This window comes from Microcebus murinus, chromosome 7 (genome assembly GCF_040939455.1).
Source record: "Microcebus murinus isolate Inina chromosome 7, M.murinus_Inina_mat1.0, whole genome shotgun sequence".
In the NCBI taxonomy this organism is placed as follows: domain Eukaryota; kingdom Metazoa; phylum Chordata; class Mammalia; order Primates; family Cheirogaleidae; genus Microcebus; species Microcebus murinus.
In genome coordinates this window covers 20,017,404-20,037,066 of record NC_134110.1, presented here as the reverse complement: position 1 = coordinate 20,037,066, position 19,663 = coordinate 20,017,404, and the positions used below count along the sequence as shown (strand labels likewise).

The 19,663-nt window shown below is 37.2% G+C and overlaps 1 long non-coding RNA gene across 1 annotated transcript in view; it reads right to left on the bottom strand.

The window, feature by feature from the left end:
• LOC105871315 (uncharacterized) overlaps positions 1-19,399 on the bottom strand; it is a 31,877-nt gene extending 12,478 nt beyond the window's left edge. Inside the window, exons 1-2 of the long non-coding RNA XR_001154022.3 lie at positions 3,841-19,399; positions 3,651-3,699 (exon numbers count right to left, since the gene is read on the bottom strand). This is a non-coding gene — a long non-coding RNA (uncharacterized LOC105871315). The remainder of the gene's footprint in view (positions 1-3,650; positions 3,700-3,840) is intronic.
• Positions 19,400-19,663: the final 264 nt, after the last annotated feature.

Below are 19,663 nucleotides of genomic sequence, written 5' to 3'. Positions count from 1 at the left end.
AAGGTACACATCTAATATGGAATAATATGAAAATACATATACACAAAATTACTTATTACAGCATGGTTTAAAATTTCAAAATATCAGACATAACCTAAATACTTTTCTATAGAATGGTTGAATAAGATACCTTATTGGTATCCTAATTGGTTGAATTAAGATACCTTATGTACCTGGTACATAATTGCTATGGATAGATTGTCTCCCAAAAATATGTTGAAGTCCTAACTCCCAGTATATGTAAATATCAATGTGACCCTGTTTGGAAATAGGATCTTTGGAGAAGATCAAATTAAGATGAAATGGTTAAGGTGTGTCCTGATCAAATATTACATGTGTCCTTACAAAATGGGAAAATTGGATACAGAGACAGACACCCACACAGGAAGAATGTCATCTGATGGTAAATGCAGAGATTGGGGTAATGTATCTACAAGCAAAGGGACCCCAAATATAGTCTGCAGATAACAACAACCTAGGAGAGATTCACAGACCTCAGGAAGAATGAAGCCTGCTGAAATCTGATCTTAGACATCTAGCTGCAGAACTGTGAGAGAATAAATTTATGTTAAGCCACCCAGTTTGATGAGTTTAATTATGGAAACCCTAGCAAACTAATACAATATTCAGCACATACTATGATGCTTTGAAAAAAATTAATAAGCAAAGTAGATCTCATTGAATGAATATGCAGCAATTTCTAGGATTACTATTAGGTGAAACAAAAAAGATGTAAAGAATATATAGCATGCCATCTTTGTGTAAAACAAACAGGAAATAACAAAATGTGCATGTATTAACTTATCTCTGCAAGGAAAAATATAGGAGTGATAAAACTGAACCTAAAGGGATTAATTACCTACAATGGTAGACTGGATAAGGGAGAAATTAAAGAGAAAAGGATGAATGGAAATCACCTAAGAATTATTCTTGTGTAATTCTGAATTGTGTAATTATGTTAATTTTTTGTTCTAGTGTGGCAGTCAACATGGTTAAAAAAAATCAAGAAGAAATTCGGAAAACTTAATTACATTATTTTGCCCAGGCCACTGCTGTCACAACAAAATACCACAAATAAGGTGGTTTAACCAACAGAACATAATTTATCACATTTCTGGATGGTAGAAATACAAGATAAGTTGTCAGCAGGTTTGGTTTCTCCTGAGGCCTCTCCTCTTAGCTTGCAGATGGTTGTTTTCTTCCTGTGTCTTCATATAGTCTCTTTTTTTTTCTTTAAACACATTCTTTTTTCTATTTTCATTTTTTATTTCAGAATATAATGGGGGTACAAATGCTTCGGTTACATAAATCACCTTTGCACCACCTGACACAAAGCTACAAGCATGACCATCTTCCACACAGCATGCACCATACCCCTTAAGTGTGAATTTACCCATCCCCTCCTCGATCCTCCCACCTGCCTGAAACCCAGTGAATGTTACTTCCATATGTGACCATAAGTGTTGACTGATTAGTACCGATTTAATGGTGAGCCCATGTGGTTTTTGTTTTTCCATTCTTGTGATACTTCACATAGAAGCATGGGATCCAGCTCCATGCAGGATAATACAAAAGGTAATTTATCATTTATTTCTCATGGCTGAGGAGTACTCCATGGTATACATATATGTATCACATTTTATTAATCCACTCAAGGATTGATGGGCACTTGGGTTGTTTTCACAAGTTTGCACCTGTATAGTCTGCAGCTATAAACATTCAAATGCAGATGTCCTTTTTATGCACTGTTATTTTTTTCCTTTGGGTAAATACCCAGTAGTGGAATTGCTGAATCAAAAGATAGTTCTACTTTTAGTTCTTTGAGGTAGGTCCATCTATAATACTTTCCACAGAAGTTGTACTAGTTTCCAGTCCCACCAGCAGTGTATGACTGTTCTTATCCCTCTACATTCATGCCAACATTTATTGTTTTGAGACTTAGTGATAAATGCCATTCTCACTAGAGTTAAGGGATATCTCACTGTGTTTTTTTTTTTCTCTGTTCTTCTCTGGGTCCAAATTTCCTCTCATGATGATAGCAGTCATAATAGATTAAGATCAACAGTATTTTAATTTAGTTACCTTTTTAAAAGCCCCATCTTCAAAGACAATCACATTGTGAGGCACTGAGAGAGCTACAACAAATGAATTTTGGGGAAAGACAATCGATTCCATTACTGGAATACAAACACAAACAAATGGACTAAACTACATTTTAACTGAATAAAAACTCAATACCAGAGTGGTGGTGGGAGGGGATAACTTACCCAAGAAACTTTTGAACCAGTGTTATGACTTGTCAGACATAAGAAAATAAGAACCATAAACAAATACTGAATTACAGTTAGCAGGATTGTTTTTGACAGGGCAGACACAAGGGTTAGAAAAAATCCTTTGTGTATATCATAGAATTGGGCAAATGAGTACATATATTTAGGATATTAGGAGCCAGATTCCCTATTTTGGACAGGAGAATCACACACAGAGGAAGAAAACATGAATGAACTCCAAAGTGGTGGACTAGTATCAGTATGAATAAATGGCTTTTAATATGTAGAAACATATACGTGTGTACACATATATGTCTATATATATTCATGAATGTTTGTACATAGATTTATCCCCTAGGAGGGCCTATAAAAATTATAAATGATACCCTCCTTTCAATTTACACACCTAGCACCCAGATTTGGTTTCAAAAATGCCATTCACCAGTAAAAAAAACAAGGCTCCTTGGAGAAATTGCTGATTTCAGGAATGGGACAGGAAAAGAAAAAAAATGAGCCTAAAACATCTTGACACATTAAAACAATTAAGAAACACTTAGTGGACACATAGGTGCTACAGTAATAGGGTATTGGGCAGGTGGGAGGGGGGAGGGAGGCGGGTATATACATACATAGTGAGTGAGATGTGCACCATCTGGGGGATGGTCATGATGGAGTCTCAGACTTTTGGGGGGGGGAAATGGGCATTTATTGAAACCTTAAAATCTGTACCCCCATAATATGCCAAAATAAAAAAAATAATTAAAAAAAAAAAAAAAAAGAAACACTTAAAAAAATACATGTATGTGAAAATTATACCCAAGTCAGGTTGAATAGACTCCAATGGGAAAAGTCTGGGTAATTTCAGCATCAAAATCAATAATGGTAATAACAGATTATAACCCATTAAATATGATTTAATACATGATTTAATACTGATAAGAAAATAAATAAATTAAGTCAAAGTTGAAGCTCTTCTTCATTGGAAAAATAATTATAAATCTAGAAAGAATATACAGTTAAGAAGCCACAATTTTGCAGCCTTCATAGTATTAACTGCTTTATGTAGGAATCATACATGTATGCTATATGTAGTTGTTAAAATTTTGATAACTAAAAGATATAAGTATCTTTAAAATATTTTCCCACAAATTATTATAACACCTGTGAGTATGAACATTTCTCTTAATATCCCTGAGAATGTTTACTCACTCTCAAAGCACTGCAGTTCCCCTAAGACAAAATACAAGCATTTGTATAATGTCTAAAAGTACATGACAAACATTATGTGCTTAGTAAATACTAATATGTTTTCCTTTATTCTAAAAAGGAACACATATCAGCAAACTCAGAGAATTTCAATACCAAAAAAAATGAACTCACCTGTATCAGGCTCATGGCCTTCTCTAGGGGAAGCGTAGACTAGGCAGAGCTGACAGAGATAAAAGAAGATGTGAGTGACAGGCACAACCCAGAGTAGACAATTACAGCTTCAAGAATGAAGTGAACATTTTCATCCACTGAGGCCATTAGTGCACCTGTAACCTCAGCCCTTATTTTCTTCAATACCCACCTTGAAAGTTCTTTTGCTCCTTTTTCCACCCAAACTCTTCTGAAACTTTCACCTGCTGACTCAGGCTTTAGTGTGTAGCTGTCCATTGTCTCCTCTTTATGGTTGTGGGGCGGTCTCTCAAACCATCCTCTTCCTGAGCCAGAAAGTCCAGAAAGAATGCAGACCAGGGAATCTCAGTTTCACTGCTTTGGTAACTCTAAATTCTCCCCTTAATTTGCTGCAAGATGTCTCAGGTCAGAGGAATATCCCTTCAGAATATATCCTTTCTGCTTAGGGTGCTTCTTTCTCTTCCAGTTTCTAGAATATGCACTTTGTCTTACAGCAGAGGCTGTGCACCAAGAGTAAACTCTACCTTGGGGGAGGGAGGATTTACTCTGAGGATGAAAGTCACTCTCTGTTCACTTACTATATTATGACCACTTACTTAAACTACAGAGAAAAGGGTTACTGTTCTGGTGGATATCACTCTTGCAAACTAATGGCCTACCAAGATCTGCTCAGGAATGGAGCAAATGGCCGTGGCAGAAGGGTCCCAACAGGATCAGCCACTGCTAGACCCACAAAGGCACAATAGAAGGGCTAGGAATCACTGCAGGCAATGCCTGAGGTGCACAAGAGACTCACGTATCCAAAGTGGCTGCAAAATGCTGGGCAAGGGACACAAACTTAGCAGACTACACCCTGGCCTTTAGGGGGTCAAGACTCAGATCACAAGACAGCAACCTTTGCTTCCAGTTGGGGTGCAAAGGTCTTACTTAATAAGATGGGAGGAATGTAACCACTTTCTTTAGCTTCCCCATTAGACTTCTAAAGCCTGTTTAACCATGCAAACTTTGGGTGTCTTCACTACCCAGTAAAAGACCCATTTAGGTAACGGTGCCAATTAGCAGCCACTACCTCACTCCAACCATCAGGGGAAGGATGCGCATGCGCATGCGCATGCGCTCTCGCCTCTAGCAAGGAGTCATCAGCGCCACCCGCGGTGTAAATACTTGCCGTCCCAAACTTTCTGATCTAAACGCCCTACCCCGCCACAAACTTAATTCTACTCCCAGGAACAAATCGCCTGCAAGCTTCACGACCAGGAAGGGCTCCTAGCACAGTGTGGAACAAGTCGCCTTTGGCTTAGGGTTCAGCCGACTTCGCAGAACTCTGCCATGGCGAACGGAAACGGAATGGCCAGGGTGGACTTGTTATGGACTACAGTTCCCACAATGCTCCGGGTGTACTTCCGCTTACACGCGGTGTCTGGGCTCCAGCGTTCAGGGCTGCAGGCAGCCTCGCTGTGACATTCGGGTTATCTCTGCACCACGCTATGGTTTTGCCTTTTAACTCCTCAAATTCCCTTGTTTGTACTGTGCCATCATCTGAAGGGGAAAACTGCTTTTTCTTGCTCCTTAAATGTGCACTGAAGCACTTCTCAGCATCTAGTGAGATTGAGTGTTCATTCATATACTTATTGCTTACGTGTATATTTTTCTCATAGCATTGCCTTGTGTTTCTATCGGGCTTTTGCTTCCTGTATTTAAGTATAGACTTTTTATACTCAAATTTGTTCATTTTGTTTTCTTTAATATGGCTTAATACCAAAGAAATCGCATAATTTTAACTAATTAAAATGGCAAATATTGATTTTGTTGTCGCTGTTAGTGTGAGATTCCTCTTTTATTTACCTATTACCAAGTGTGTTTTAAACATTTTCTTATTATTCCTGTGGGATTTTTTACATAGTATATACTGCTAATATTCAGTTGTAGAAAAATAGAAACTTCTTAAAGAAGTTAAAATCTGAGGATCCTAAAATCTACATTGTCTAGATGTCTGCAGATTATAGAGATCTCTGTGGGATTCCCTGCTATGAAACTGTGGAAGCAAAGAACAATAATTTCAAAGTTCTTGCATGTATTAGGCAAAAGGCTCTTCCTTCAAAGTCTAGTGATTACATCTACCCATACCTCTCTATTTTGTGAAATGTTTGTTTTCCTCTTTCTGAAACCAATCAACAGTTGCCAAGATAGTAAGAATATCAGATAATTATTCTCAGAGAAAGTTATGAACCTATAAACGTAAACACAATAACTGAAGCTGCTTTTACCAAGAAGATATTTGTCCATCCTGAGGCAGTGGAGATATAAATCAAAATCCAGGGACCACAGAGATGTGAAGTCTAAGAGAATTCCTGTCATAATGAAATTACAAAAGTCTAAAAACCACATAAGGTATAGACCAGGTTGGAAGGTATTTTCTTCTCCTCTATGCATAATATTTTCTTTCCGGGATTGCTTTGTTGTTACTGACAAGCAGCTGTCAATCTATCCGCTACTCATTTTATTTTATTTTTTTTTATTTTTTTATTTTTTTTTGGGACAATGCAATGAGTGCATCCCTACTCATTTTATAACAACATTTATTTTAACATTTTGTTCTTTGTCTTTAGTTTTCTCATGTAACACCAGCAAGGAGCCAAGTGTTGATTTACTTTTTTAAAAATTCTTCTTGAGATTTCTTAGGTTTCTTGAGTCTGTAGATTTAGGTATTTTCTTAGTTCTCAAATGTTCTGAATAAATATCAATGGGAACATTGCACTCCATCCTCCATGTCTCTTAGAATTACTTTCTCTATTTTTTCACCCATTTCTTCCTTAAATAGTATTTGGATAATTTCCCATGATCTATATTAAAACACTATTTTTGTTGTGCTGTGTCCAAACATCAGCCAGACTCATCCACTAAGTTTTAATTTTGGTGATTGTATTGTTCCTTTGTAGAAGCTATATTAATTTCCCTCTTCAGTATTCTATTACTTTATTTAGGTTTGTGTTGCATTAGATTTAGTCCAGCATTGTTTTTTTTTTTTTTTAATTCTTTGACCATAGTTTCATTATCTGAAAGAGGAATGGAGGATTGATAATTACCTAAGAATTATTTTTGTGTAATTCTGAATTATGTGGAATTATGCCAATATCTCACCCAATTAACACATTAACTGTCATATAAGTTGTATTGAACCCATTCTAGTTTTGAGCTCCAGGCCTCATGAAGCATATGAACACTCCATTGTCAGAAACAAATTCAAGAGGCATGTGATGAGCCACATACAACTTATGTGGTAAGCAGTGTAAAAATTGATTCTACTGCCACGTGAGTTGCATAAAACTCACACATAGAAAGCAATAAAAATATCAACTTTTCATTAGAATGGATCATTTTGTTTTAATAGTTTTATTCTATTTTCTTCATAAAACACCATGGCCCCTTGGATTTTTTTTTCTAATGTGGCAGTCAATGTGTTAAACATAAAAATCAGGAAAAAAGGAGGGAAACTTTGCTGTATTTGTTTGCCCAGGCCACTGCTGCCATAACAGAATACCACAAACTGGGTGACATAACCTACAGAAATGTAATTCCTCACAGTTCCGGATGCTAGAAGTACAAGATAAGGTGTTGGCAGAAGGCAAGGTTTCTTCTGAAGCCTCTCTCCTTGGCTTGCAGATGGTTGTTTTCTCTCTATGTCTTCATATTTTATTTTCTTTGTTCATGTCTGTGTCCAGATTTTGTCCTATAAGTACACCAGTCATACTAGATTAGGGCCCACTGTGTTTTCATTTGTACACCTTTCTAAAAGCCCCATCTCCAAAGACAATCACATTCTGAGGTACTGAGAATTAGGCCTACAACCTATGAATTTTCCCAAAAATACAATCCATTCCATAACTGGAATGCCAACCAAACAAATGAACTAAACTATATTTCAAATGAATAACAAACTCATACCAAAGGCATAAAAAGGAACTTATCCAAGTAAAATTTGATCCAGTGTTTTGATTGGTTCAGACATAATAAAATAAGAACCATAAACAAATACTGAATTACATTTTGTAGGTTTGTTTTTCACAGGATATACACAGGATTAGAAAAACTCTTTTCTGTGTATTACAGCACTGGGCAAATAAGCATATATATGTAGGATCTTAGGAGCCAAATTTCCTATGTTGCAGAAGGGGAGTCATAAAGAAAGTGAGGAAGAAGAGATCAATGAACTCTAGTATAGTGTACTATTTTTCAGTATGAATTAGTGGTTCTTAATATATAGACCAACATAGATATATGAATATATACATGTGTATATACGTTCATGCATGTTTGTACATAGATTTATCCACTGGGTGGGCCTATAAAATGACAAATGATACCCTCCTTTCCATTTACACACCTAGCACCCAGATTTGGTTTCAAAAATTCCATTCTCCATTAAAAGAATCCAAGGATCTTTGGAAAAATCGCTGATTTCAGGACAGGGACAGCAAAAGAACAAAATGGTTCTTTTTAAAATATACTGGTGTATTAAAAATATAAGGAAATACTAAAAAAAAAAATAGGTATATGTTGAAATAACACACAAGTCAGTTTGAATGGATTCCCATGGGACCTGTCTGGGTAATTTCAACATCAAAATCAATAATGATAATAACAGATAATAACCAATTGAAAAAAATAAAATTTTATAATTTAATACTGATAGAAAAATAAGTAAACACAGTCTAAGTTGAAGCTCTTCTTCACTGGAAAAATAATTATAAATCTAGAAACAATAATACAGTTAAGAATTCACAATTTTGCAGCCTCATAGTAGTAACTGCTTTATGTAGGAATCATACATGCATGCTATGAGTAGTGGTGAACATTTTGATAACCAAAAGATATAAGTATCCTTAAAATATATTTCTCACAAATTAATTATTATAACACCTATGACTATGAATATTTCTCTTAATATCTCTGAGAGATTTTATTCATTCTCAAAGCACTGCAGTTCCCCTAAGACAAAATGCAAGAATTGGTATATTGTCAAAGAATACATGACAAACATTACGTGCTTAGTAAATACTAATCTGTTTTCCTTTATTCTAAAAATGAGCACATATCAGCCAACTCTGAGAATTTGAGGAGCAAGAAAAATGAACTCACCTGTAAGTGGAAATGTAGACAAGTCCGAGTTGACAGAGAAAAGAACAGGCCCAACCCAGTGTAGACAATTACAGCTTCAAGAATGAAGTGAACATTTTCATCCACTGAAGCCATTAGTGCACCTGTAACCTCAGCCCTCATTTTCTTCAATACCCACCTTGAAAGTTCTTTTGCTCCTTTTCCCACCCAAACTCTTCTGAAACTTTCACCTCCTGACTCAGGCTTTAGTGTGTAGCTGTCCATTGTCTTTCTCGTTATGGAGGTGGGGCGGTCTCTCAAACCATCCTCTTCCTGAGCCAGAAAGTCCAGAAAGAATGCAGACCAGGGAATCTCAGTCTGGCTGCTTTGGTAACTCTAAATTCTCCCTTTAATTTGCTGCCAGACATCTCAGGTCAGAGGAATATCCCTTTAGAACCTATTCTTTCTGATTAGGGTGCTTCTTTCTCTTTCAGTTTCTAGAATGTGCACTTTGAATTGCAGTAGGGGCTGTGCACCAAGAGTAAACTCTACCTTGAGGGAGGGAGGATTTACTCTGAGGACCAAAAATCAATCTCTGATCACTTGCCATATGATGAGCACTTACTTAGTCTACAGGAAAAAGGGTGACTGCACTGGTGGATCTCACTCTTGCAAACTAATGGCCTACCAAGATCTGCTCAGGAATAGAGCAAATGGCCGTGGCAGAAGGGTCCCAAAAGGATCTGCCCACTGCTAGACCCACAGAGGCACAATAGAAGGGCTAGGAATCACTGCAGTCAATGCCTGAGGTGCACAAGAGACTCACGTATCCAAAGTGGCTGGAAAATGCTGGGCAAGGGACACAAACTTAGTAGACTTCATCCTGGCCTTTAGGAGTTCAAGACACAGATCTGGAAACTTTGCTTCAGGTTGGGGTGCAAAGCTCTTGCTTAACACGATGGTTGGAACTTAAACACTTAGTTTAGCCTCCCCATAAGACTTCTACAGCCTGTTTAACCATGCAAACATTCCATGTTTTCACTATCTAGGGAGGGTCCCCTTTTCATGAGGTTATGGAAAAGCAGCTATTACCTGACTCCGACTTGTCCTGAGGAGCATGCGCATGCGCATGCGCTCTCTTCTCTACGCAGGGGACAAGAACATCTAAAAGCCAAGGGCGCTTGTGAATACTTGCCGGCGCAGACCTTCTGATCTAAACCCCCCACCCTGCCACAATCTTAATTCCACTCCCGGGCACAAATCGCCTGAAAGTTGCACGATTGGGAACTACTCTGAGCACAGTGTGGAACAAGTCGCCTTTGGCTTAGGGTTCAGCCGACTTCGCAGAACTCTGCCATGGCGAACGGAAACGGAATGGCCAGGGTGGACTTGTTATGGACTACAGTTCCCACAATGCTCCGGGTGTACTTCCGCTTACACGCGGTGTCTGGGCTCCAGCGTTCAGGGCTGCAGGCAGCCTCGCTGTGACATTCGGGTTATCTCTGCACCACGCTATGGTTTTGCCTTTTAACTCCTCAAATTCCCTTGTTTGTACTGTGCCATCATCTGAAGGGGAAAACTGCTTTTTCTTGCTCCTTAAATGTGCACTGAAGCACTTCTCAGCATCTAGTGAGATTGAGTGTTCATTCATATACTTATTGCTTACGTGTATATTTTTCTCATAGCATTGCCTTGTGTTTCTATCGGGCTTTTGCTTCCTGTATTTAAGTATAGACTTTTTATACTCAAATTTGTTCATTTTGTTTTCTTTAATATGGCTTAATACCAAAGAAATCGCATAATTTTAACTAATTAAAATGGCAAATATTGATTTTGTTGTCGCTGTTAGTGTGAGATTCCTCTTTTATTTACCTATTACCAAGTGTGTTTTAAACATTTTCTTATTATTCCTGTGGGATTTTTTACATAGTATATACTGCTAATATTCAGTTGTAGAAAAATAGAAACTTCTTAAAGAAGTTAAAATCTGAGGATCCTAAAATCTACATTGTCTAGATGTCTGCAGATTATAGAGATCTCTGTGGGATTCCCTGCTATGAAACTGTGGAAGCAAAGAACAATAATTTCAAAGTTCTTGCATGTATTAGGCAAAAGGCTCTTCCTTCAAAGTCTAGTGATTACATCTACCCATACCTCTCTATTTTGTGAAATGTTTGTTTTCCTCTTTCTGAAACCAATCAACAGTTGCCAAGATAGTAAGAATATCAGATAATTATTTTCAGAGAAATTATGAACCTATAAACGTAAACACAATAACTGAAGCTGCTTTTACCAAGAAGATATTTGTCCATCCTGAGGCAGTGGAGATATAATTCAAAATCCAGGGACCACAGAGATTTGAAGTCTAAGAGAATTCCTGTCATAATGAAGTTACAAAAGTCTAAAAACCACATGAGGTATAGAAGACCAGGTTGGAAGGTATTTTCTTTTCCTCTATGCATAATATTTTCTTTCCGGGATTGCTTTGTTGTTACTGACAAGCAGCTGTCAATCTATCCGCTACTCATTTGATCACAACATTTATTTTAACATTTTGTTCTTTGTCTTTAGTTTTCTCATGTAACACCAGCAAGGGGCCAAGTGTTGATTTACTTTTTAAAAATTCTTCTTGAGTTTTCTTAGGTTTCTTGAGTCTGTAGATTTAGGTATTTTCTTAGTTCTCAAATGTTCTGAATAAATATCAATGGGAACATTGCACTCCATCCTCCATGTCTCTTAGAATTACTTTCTCTATTTTTTCACCCATTTCTTCCTTAAATAGTATTTGGATAATTTCCCATGATCTATATTAAAACACTATTTTTGTTGTGCTGTGTCCAAACATCAGCCAGACTCATCCACTAAGTTTTAATTTTGGTAATTATATTGTTCCTGTGTAGAAGCTATATTAATTTCCTTCTTCAGTATTCTATTACTTTATTTAGGTTTGTTTTGTATTAGACTTAATCCAGCATTGTTTTTTTTTTTTTTTTTAATTCTTTGACCATAGTTTCGTTATCTGAAAGAGGAATGGAGGATTGATAATTACCTAAGAATTATTTTTGTGTAATTCTGAATTATGTGGAATTATGCCAATATCTCACCCAATTAACACATTAACTGTCATATAAGTTGTATTGAACCCATTCTAGTTTTGAGCTCCAGGCCTCATGAAGCATATGAACACTCCATTGTCAGAAACAAATTCAAGAGGCATGTGATGAGCCACATACAACTTATGTGGTATGCAGTGTAAAAATTGATTCTATTGCCACGTGAGTTGCATAAAACTCACACATAGAAAGCAATAAAAATATCAACTTTTCATTAGAATGGATCATTTTGTTTTAATAGTTTTATTCTATTTTCTTCATAAAACACCATGGCCCCTTGGATTTTTTTTTTCTAATGTGGCAGTCAATGTGTTAAACATAAAAATCAGGAAAAAAGGAGGGAAACTTTGCTGTATTTGTTTGCCCAGGCCACTGCTGCCATAACAGAATACCACAAACTGGGTGACATAACCTACAGAAATGTAATTCCTCACAGTTCCGGATGCTAGAAGTACAAGATAAGGTGTTGGCAGAAGGCAAGGTTTCTTCTGAAGCCTCTCTCCTTGGCTTGCAGATGGTTGTTTTCTCTCTATGTCTTCATATATTATTTTCTCTGTTCATGTCTGTGTCCAGATTTTGTCCTATAAGTACACCAGTCATACTAGATTAGGTCCTACTGTTTTTTAATTTGTTCACCTTTCTAAAAGCCCCATCTCCAAAGACAATCACATTCTGAGGTACTGAGAATTAGGCCTACAACCTATGAATTTTCCCAAAAATACAATCCATTCCATAACTTGAATGCATACCAAACAATTGAACCAAACTCTATTTGAAATGAATAACAAACCCATACCAAAGGCATAAAAAGGAACTTATCCAAGTAAAATTCGATCCAGTGTTTTGACTGGTTCAGACAAAAGAAAATAAGAAACATAAACAAATATTGATTTATAGTTAGTTGGTTTCCTTTTGACAGGACAAACACAAGGGTTAGAAAAGCATCTTTCTGTGAATTATGCCATTGGGCAAATGAATACATGTATTTAGGATATTGGGGGGCAGATTTCCCATTTTTGAGAAGAGGAGTCACAAAGACAATGTGGAAGAAAACAGGATTAAACTTCCTGGTATTTGACTAGTATGAATTACTGGTTTTTAATATGTAGACAGGTATAGTTATGTATATACATATATGTCTATATATGTTCATGCATATTTGTACATACAGAGTTATCCTCTGGGAGTGGCTATAAACAATAATAAATGATACCCTAGTTTCAATATGTACACCTGGCACCAATATTTGTTTTCAACAGTTCTATTCTCCATAAAAGGAACCAAAGCTTTTTGGAAAAATGGCTGATTTCAGGTTTGGGACAGGAAAAGCACAAAATGAGCCCAAAACATCTTGTTATAATAATAAAAAAAAAACATAAGGAAACAGTTTTAAAAAGATAGTTATATGCCAAAGGGATACCGAAGTCAGTTTGCGTGGTCTCCCTTGGAACAAGTCTGGGTAATTCCATTGTTAAAACAAATAATGATAATAACAGATTATAACCAATTGAATAAAGATTCATGTTTTTCTACTGATAAAAAAATAAATGAAGTGAAAGTGAAAGCTCTTCCTCAGAGAAGATACAATTATAAATCTAGGAAGAATAAGATACTTAAAAATCCACCATCTTGCAGCCTTCATCAGCTACAAGCATCCACATTTGAAGGTCAGGCTATGTCACAGCATGACTGGGGCCATATTACCTTGAGCAACACCAGAGGTCTTAGTGCACCCTCCTTATTAGTTTGAAATTGTGGCTGTCCTTGCATTAGAGCCTTTCTTAAGTGTTTAAATTTGGATTCCGGTTGTCCTGAAATTAAAATTAAATTGTTTGGCACTCCATATCCCTTAATTGCCAATATAAGGGGTGACTAGGTGCTCTAAGGGTGGTAATGGGATGCACAGTAGTCAAGATAATTGTGATGGTGGCATTGGGGTGGTGTGCCCAGGCCCCCTATAAGAGACAAATCACCCTGGTATCATAATATTTGTTATCCAGGAATTATGCCTCTCTGATGGCCAGCCAGCAAATCCATATTCCTCTAAAGCATCTTGAGTAGCCTGAATCGTGCCCACCAAATTGAGGATTGCTCATGGTAGTTGGGGGGTTCCCCCTCTAAAATATAAATTTCTTTACTGAGGGTCAAAAGGGGCCTCCTCTTGGCTGAAGATAAATTCAATATAATCATTATTTGGGATAATCACAGAAATTATATACCTACTGAGACACATCAATGTTATGTAAAAAGGCACAAACATCCTCAATGATTTTCCATTGCCACTGAGCTTCAGCAGTAATCACTGCTATAGCGGGATGAGCCTTCTTCAAGGCCCTGAAAACCCAAGTAAGTAAGGATAATGATTTTTCTTCTTATTCAGTCCACTAGGCTGAGGGTATATCCTCATCATGTGAGCATAATATAACCCTCTCTTCTACTTTGTAAGTTTGTCTATATTTAGTTCAAGCCCTCAGAGTGTATGGCTGAGGGTTATGATGACCATATTAAGAATTAGGCCCATAACTTCTGGCAGTCCTTTAATATATTATAGATTTTCAGGAATTGGTTATGCCTCCTAATTGTCTCTTCTCGGTGTTCATTAGTAGTAACTCTGACCCAGTATTAAACACATATAGCAACCAATATTCCCCCTTCTTTGTGGTGATTTTCCTCTAATTTGGCCCTGAGGTCTGTCTCTGGAGAGTGGCTATAAACTTTTGCCCTTTCCTGACAGGTAGCCAGGGGAAGTGGTTGTGGATGTTTACAGTGTGCTTTACATAGGATACTTATTTATCCTGGTTGATGGCCTATTGCCTTAGTGTCTGACCAGTAACCAGGTGGTCCTCTCACAGGGAACATGTTTACATTGGTAGAAACCCTTGTGGCTCTTGTCTGACCTGTGTCCACTTCATTCCTACCAAGATAGCCACTCTCTAGAAGAGCCCTGACTAGAAAGAGAGTTAGGTTCTGGGGTGTCAGTCAGGTGAGAGACAGAGGAGGCAGCACAACAAAACACACTAAATAAGAGAATCTGTTTTTATCACTTACAATCATACTGAGAAGAGAGCAGCATGCCAGGCATGGCCAAGGGGAAGGAGGAGCCGTCTGGGATACATACACTCAACCAGTGTGGGGACAGCAAGCAAGGGTCCCAAGGGCCAAAGCATTTAATGGGATCCAGTGTGTTACTCAAGCAGGTTTCCCACGGGAAGTTTTAATTGGTTTGTTTAGAGCAAGTAGGCATGAGTCCCAGAAGGACACATCATGACTGGGATATGGTCACTGTGGCAGAGCTGCACAGTCCACACCAGGTGTGGGATCAGTGATGTGAGTCAGGTAGATTGTATTGGGCTTTCTCATAGGGAATATGTACAAGGTATATATCTGGAACAACCACATAAAGCAACTGGGAGGAAGCGGAGAACTGGACACTATGTCAAGAATGACTGAGCCTTATTTCTGGCATAAGATAGTTACACATATTAAAAACATAATCTTATTTTTTCACTCTTGGGATACTTAACTTAGTAGAATGAGTTCCAGCTCTTAACTGATCAACATTTAGGTGCACATATAGCAATAACATTCATCAGGTGTCGGGAATATGGGAGAGGGGAGGAGGGCATGGGTATATACACACATAATGGGTATGATGCTCACCATCAGGGGGATGGACATGCTTGAAGCTCAGACTATGGTGGGACAAGGGTAATATACATAACCTAAACATTTGTACTTCCATAATAGGCTGAAATAAAAAAAGAAAAAAATAATCATGCTGCAGCAACATAAAATTATAAGAATTCTCTACATTCTCACCAACCCTTCATACAAATTCTCTAAGAATAATTTGAATTTATAATTTAGTAAAATTCCTGGTCTTGGTTTCTAGTTTCAACATAGGCAGACCCAGCAACACTCAGCCAGAAGCTCTTTGATCCTTCCCAGATTCCCAGACGGTCATCAAACCCTGGTTATCAAGTTAGTCAGTCAAGAACAGTGAAAAGGAATTCCAAGATGCCCTTTGCCAATAGTGAGGCCAAATTTCAGTGTTTTCTTGTTTGGAGTATGTAAGTGAGATTTGGTGTAGTCAAGTTTGGCAGAGTGAGGGACACTTAGATTGAAAAGGCCGAAATAATGAATTCCTTATTCACAGATCCCTGAGAAAAGGGGGCAGCATGAATCACAGGGCAAATAGGAAAAGTAGGGGCTGCCTGGGACCTGCACGTTTGGTCAGATGGTGGGGAGCAAAAGAGATAAGGATGGACCACTTAGCTGAAGACTTTTGGGGTTCTAGGGTATTACATAGGTGGGTTTCCTGCAACAATCTAGATTGGTTAATTTGAAGGGAGTGGAGGGGTTTAGTAGGAACTCAGGAATTATATTATCAAGTTCACCAGGCTCAAAGCAGAAGTAAGGTCATCAAGCCGTTCAGGATATGGACCCTTATGTAGCTAGAATGTGAAAATAGAAACTGAGTAGAGTTCACAGTTTGGAACTGTCCCAAAATGTGTAAGTCAGAGGTGCCAAGACAGAAATAGGAAAACAAGATGGATACAGAGGCAGAAGCAGCATTAATATGAATAAGAGTTATGACACTCCCTCTCTTATTTCCTTATTCTGTATTATAAGATGTATTGACTTATTATTGTAGTATTTAAATATTGTTAACTTTACATCGTAGTATTTAAGTTACAGTGTATCACAGGGAATAATAAGCATCACTCAAGGATTTTCACCTCCTATTCTGGGGAAGGGATTAGTGCATTTTCAGTTTTGTGCAGGGTAGTTTTATCATGTATTTTGGAAGTATGACCTATTATTGTCACTTAGGGATTAAATATGGTTTCAGGAGATGTATATCTGTGGCAAGTTGACAAGAGATAGATTGATGATGGTTAATTTTATGGGCTACCTTGATGTGGCCATGATGTTTATAGGTATTTGGTTAAATATTTTACTGAATGTTTCTTTGAGAGTGTTTCTGACTATATTAATATTTTATCTGTAGAGAGAGGAAAGTAAATTTCCCTCCCCAATATTAGTGGGCATTATACAATCTGTTGGAGATTTACAAACAACAGGATAAGGGAGAATTTGTTCCATGTATGTTCAAATTGGGACACCAGTCTTCCCCTGCACTCAGAACTTACACCTATGGTTTCCTAATTATCAGGACTTCAGACTCAGACAAAACTACACCACCAAATTTCCTGTGTCTCCAGTTTGCAGAAGGCAGATTTTGGGACCTCTTAGCTTCCATAATCGTGTGAGCCAATTTCTTACAATAAATCTTTTATTATAGATTCTGGTTCTGTTTCTCTGAAGAATCCTGAGAATATAGATTTTGGTTCTGCTTCTCTGGAGAATGCTAACTAATATAATCACCATGCATGACAGTGTTGTTGACACATTCAAGACCTTTTGGCTCATTTAATGGTCATGAGAATGCACTTGGAATACCTTCAACTACAGGGAGTTTCATTGATGAAGAGCCCTAGCAACTGGTCTCTGAAATCCATTACCACATTTGTGTCAAAGCCATGCTTCCTTGGGCTGCTTCCAGCTAATTACTGAGTGCAGACAGTCCTATTTCTGAGAGTTATAGGACTCCAGTAATGGCAAACTGTGGCTTAGGGACTCATGGATGGCCTTGCTGAGCCTCTGTATTAGACTACACAGCAGGTCTTCCACCCTGACTTCCTTCTCACTCTCCTTCACATGAATTCAGACTTGCATCATGCTCTGAAATATCTCCAAGTCTCTATGGCCTTATCCTGATTTTCTCTTGTGGGAAAGCCCCCAAATAAAACCCTCACACATTTAATCTTGTCATGGTGTCTGTTTCTCAGAGGACTCAAAAGTATCTCCCCATATGTTCCACCTGGATAATCTTATGTTGAACAAGACAATGTTGGAAGAAATAAGCAAAGCCAAAATTAAGGAGGCTGAACCAGTGTCCTAGAAAACAAGGAACAGAGCATGGAGAGTGTTGGCGCACAAATCTAAAAAAAAAAAAAAAAAACTAGGTATGGTTCAGACAGTAGAAAAAGTGGCCCCTAATTTAGAGGCAAATAGGACTGACAGATAAAACCCAGAAGATCCTTGAGTCTCTTATACTCAATAGCTCAGGGAAGTTCAGCCCTTGTGGCTGAGCCCATCTTCAATGAAATGATAGCTACTTCTGTCCAAACAGCTTTATGTGGGAGGATCCCCACATCATCTACCACCACCAGATCAAAAGGGTAGGCATGAAAGAAAGAGGCAGTAAACTCAAGTGTTCTGGGCTTCAACTTAGACAACCCAAGTTCAAATTCTGGCTCCACAACTTTCTGGATGTGGGCCTGACCTTAGGCAAATAACTTAACTTCTCCCTGCCTCATTATCTAATCTGGGCAATGAGAAGAATTATAGAACATTGTTCTGAATGTCTTCATGAGAAATACATTAGATAACCCTGAACAGTTCCTCTGCCGATTGTCTAGTACATGGTAAACTGTTTTGATCTGTTTGGGGGAAGGTTATCTTCAGATGGTAAGAAGATCATCTTCGGAAGGACCTTCAGATGGGGAGATCAACTAGAATTCAGGACTTTAGGCCAAGTCATCTTTTTTTTTCCTACTATCTCTACCACAAGAAATGAGTTTTTCCATTTGATGAGAGTAGGGTTCTGAACATGACAATGAAGTCCATATTGTTGAGTGTATTAATCAAATCTATTCTATTTTTACTGTTTTTTAAATAAGTGACTGCATAGGTGTATAGAAAATATCTGCTAAGCTTGTAGGCTCAAGGATTGCCCCTACTAAGTCTGTCATTTCTTCTTTGTACATTCTGAAGATTTGCCATTATGTGAACACAGCTTGAAAATGCTTTTAAATTCCTGAAGCATCTAATTTTGTTTTTCATTTTCTCTACTAACACCTGTACTTTAAAATTAACATTGTTCTATTTAAATAAACCTAGAAAATATTTCATATGGATTATTTGTATTTAATTACCAATATTGCTTTTTTATTTGTTTTGCTTGTTATAGGTACATTTTCACTTCTTTTTTTTTTACCTTCTTGAAAATGTTTTATTTTTACTCTCTTTTCCCCAGACTTCCAGTCACTATTTCAACAATACTTTTAAGAACAGCTTTTTTAGGGGCTCATGAAACTATAGAATATTTAGTATAAAGCTCTATGCTTGTGAGTTACAGATCTTACTATTACATGACAATACTAGACAGTCTCAAAACTTATCAGTAAACATATGTCTCCATTTGCAGAAGCCCTGAAATCCAGGTGTGTTATCATAATGATTAGCACCTATGTCCCTACAATATTTGGTTTAAATAAGTTAAACAATTTTTTCATTGTTGCCTAATCAATCTCATCTTTGCCTTTTTTCTTTGCAAAACCCATACTAACAAAGAAACCAAATGTTTTAAAAAATGATATTCAATTTGCAGCTCTGCATTTATTTCACATATGTATGCACATATATACTTATACATATTCTCCTGTGTAGGTATTAACTTTGTAGGTACATATATATATATATATATATGTATATATATATATATATATATACACACACACACAAATATATATATATATATACATATATACACACACACATACATATAAGTGAATATATTTTTTACACAGTGGGTATATATATATATATATATATATATATATATATATATATAATTTCACCTACAAATGATTTGTCAGGATTTGTCAAGAGACTTTTATGCACATATAAGCATAGATACCATATTATTACCACCTTTAT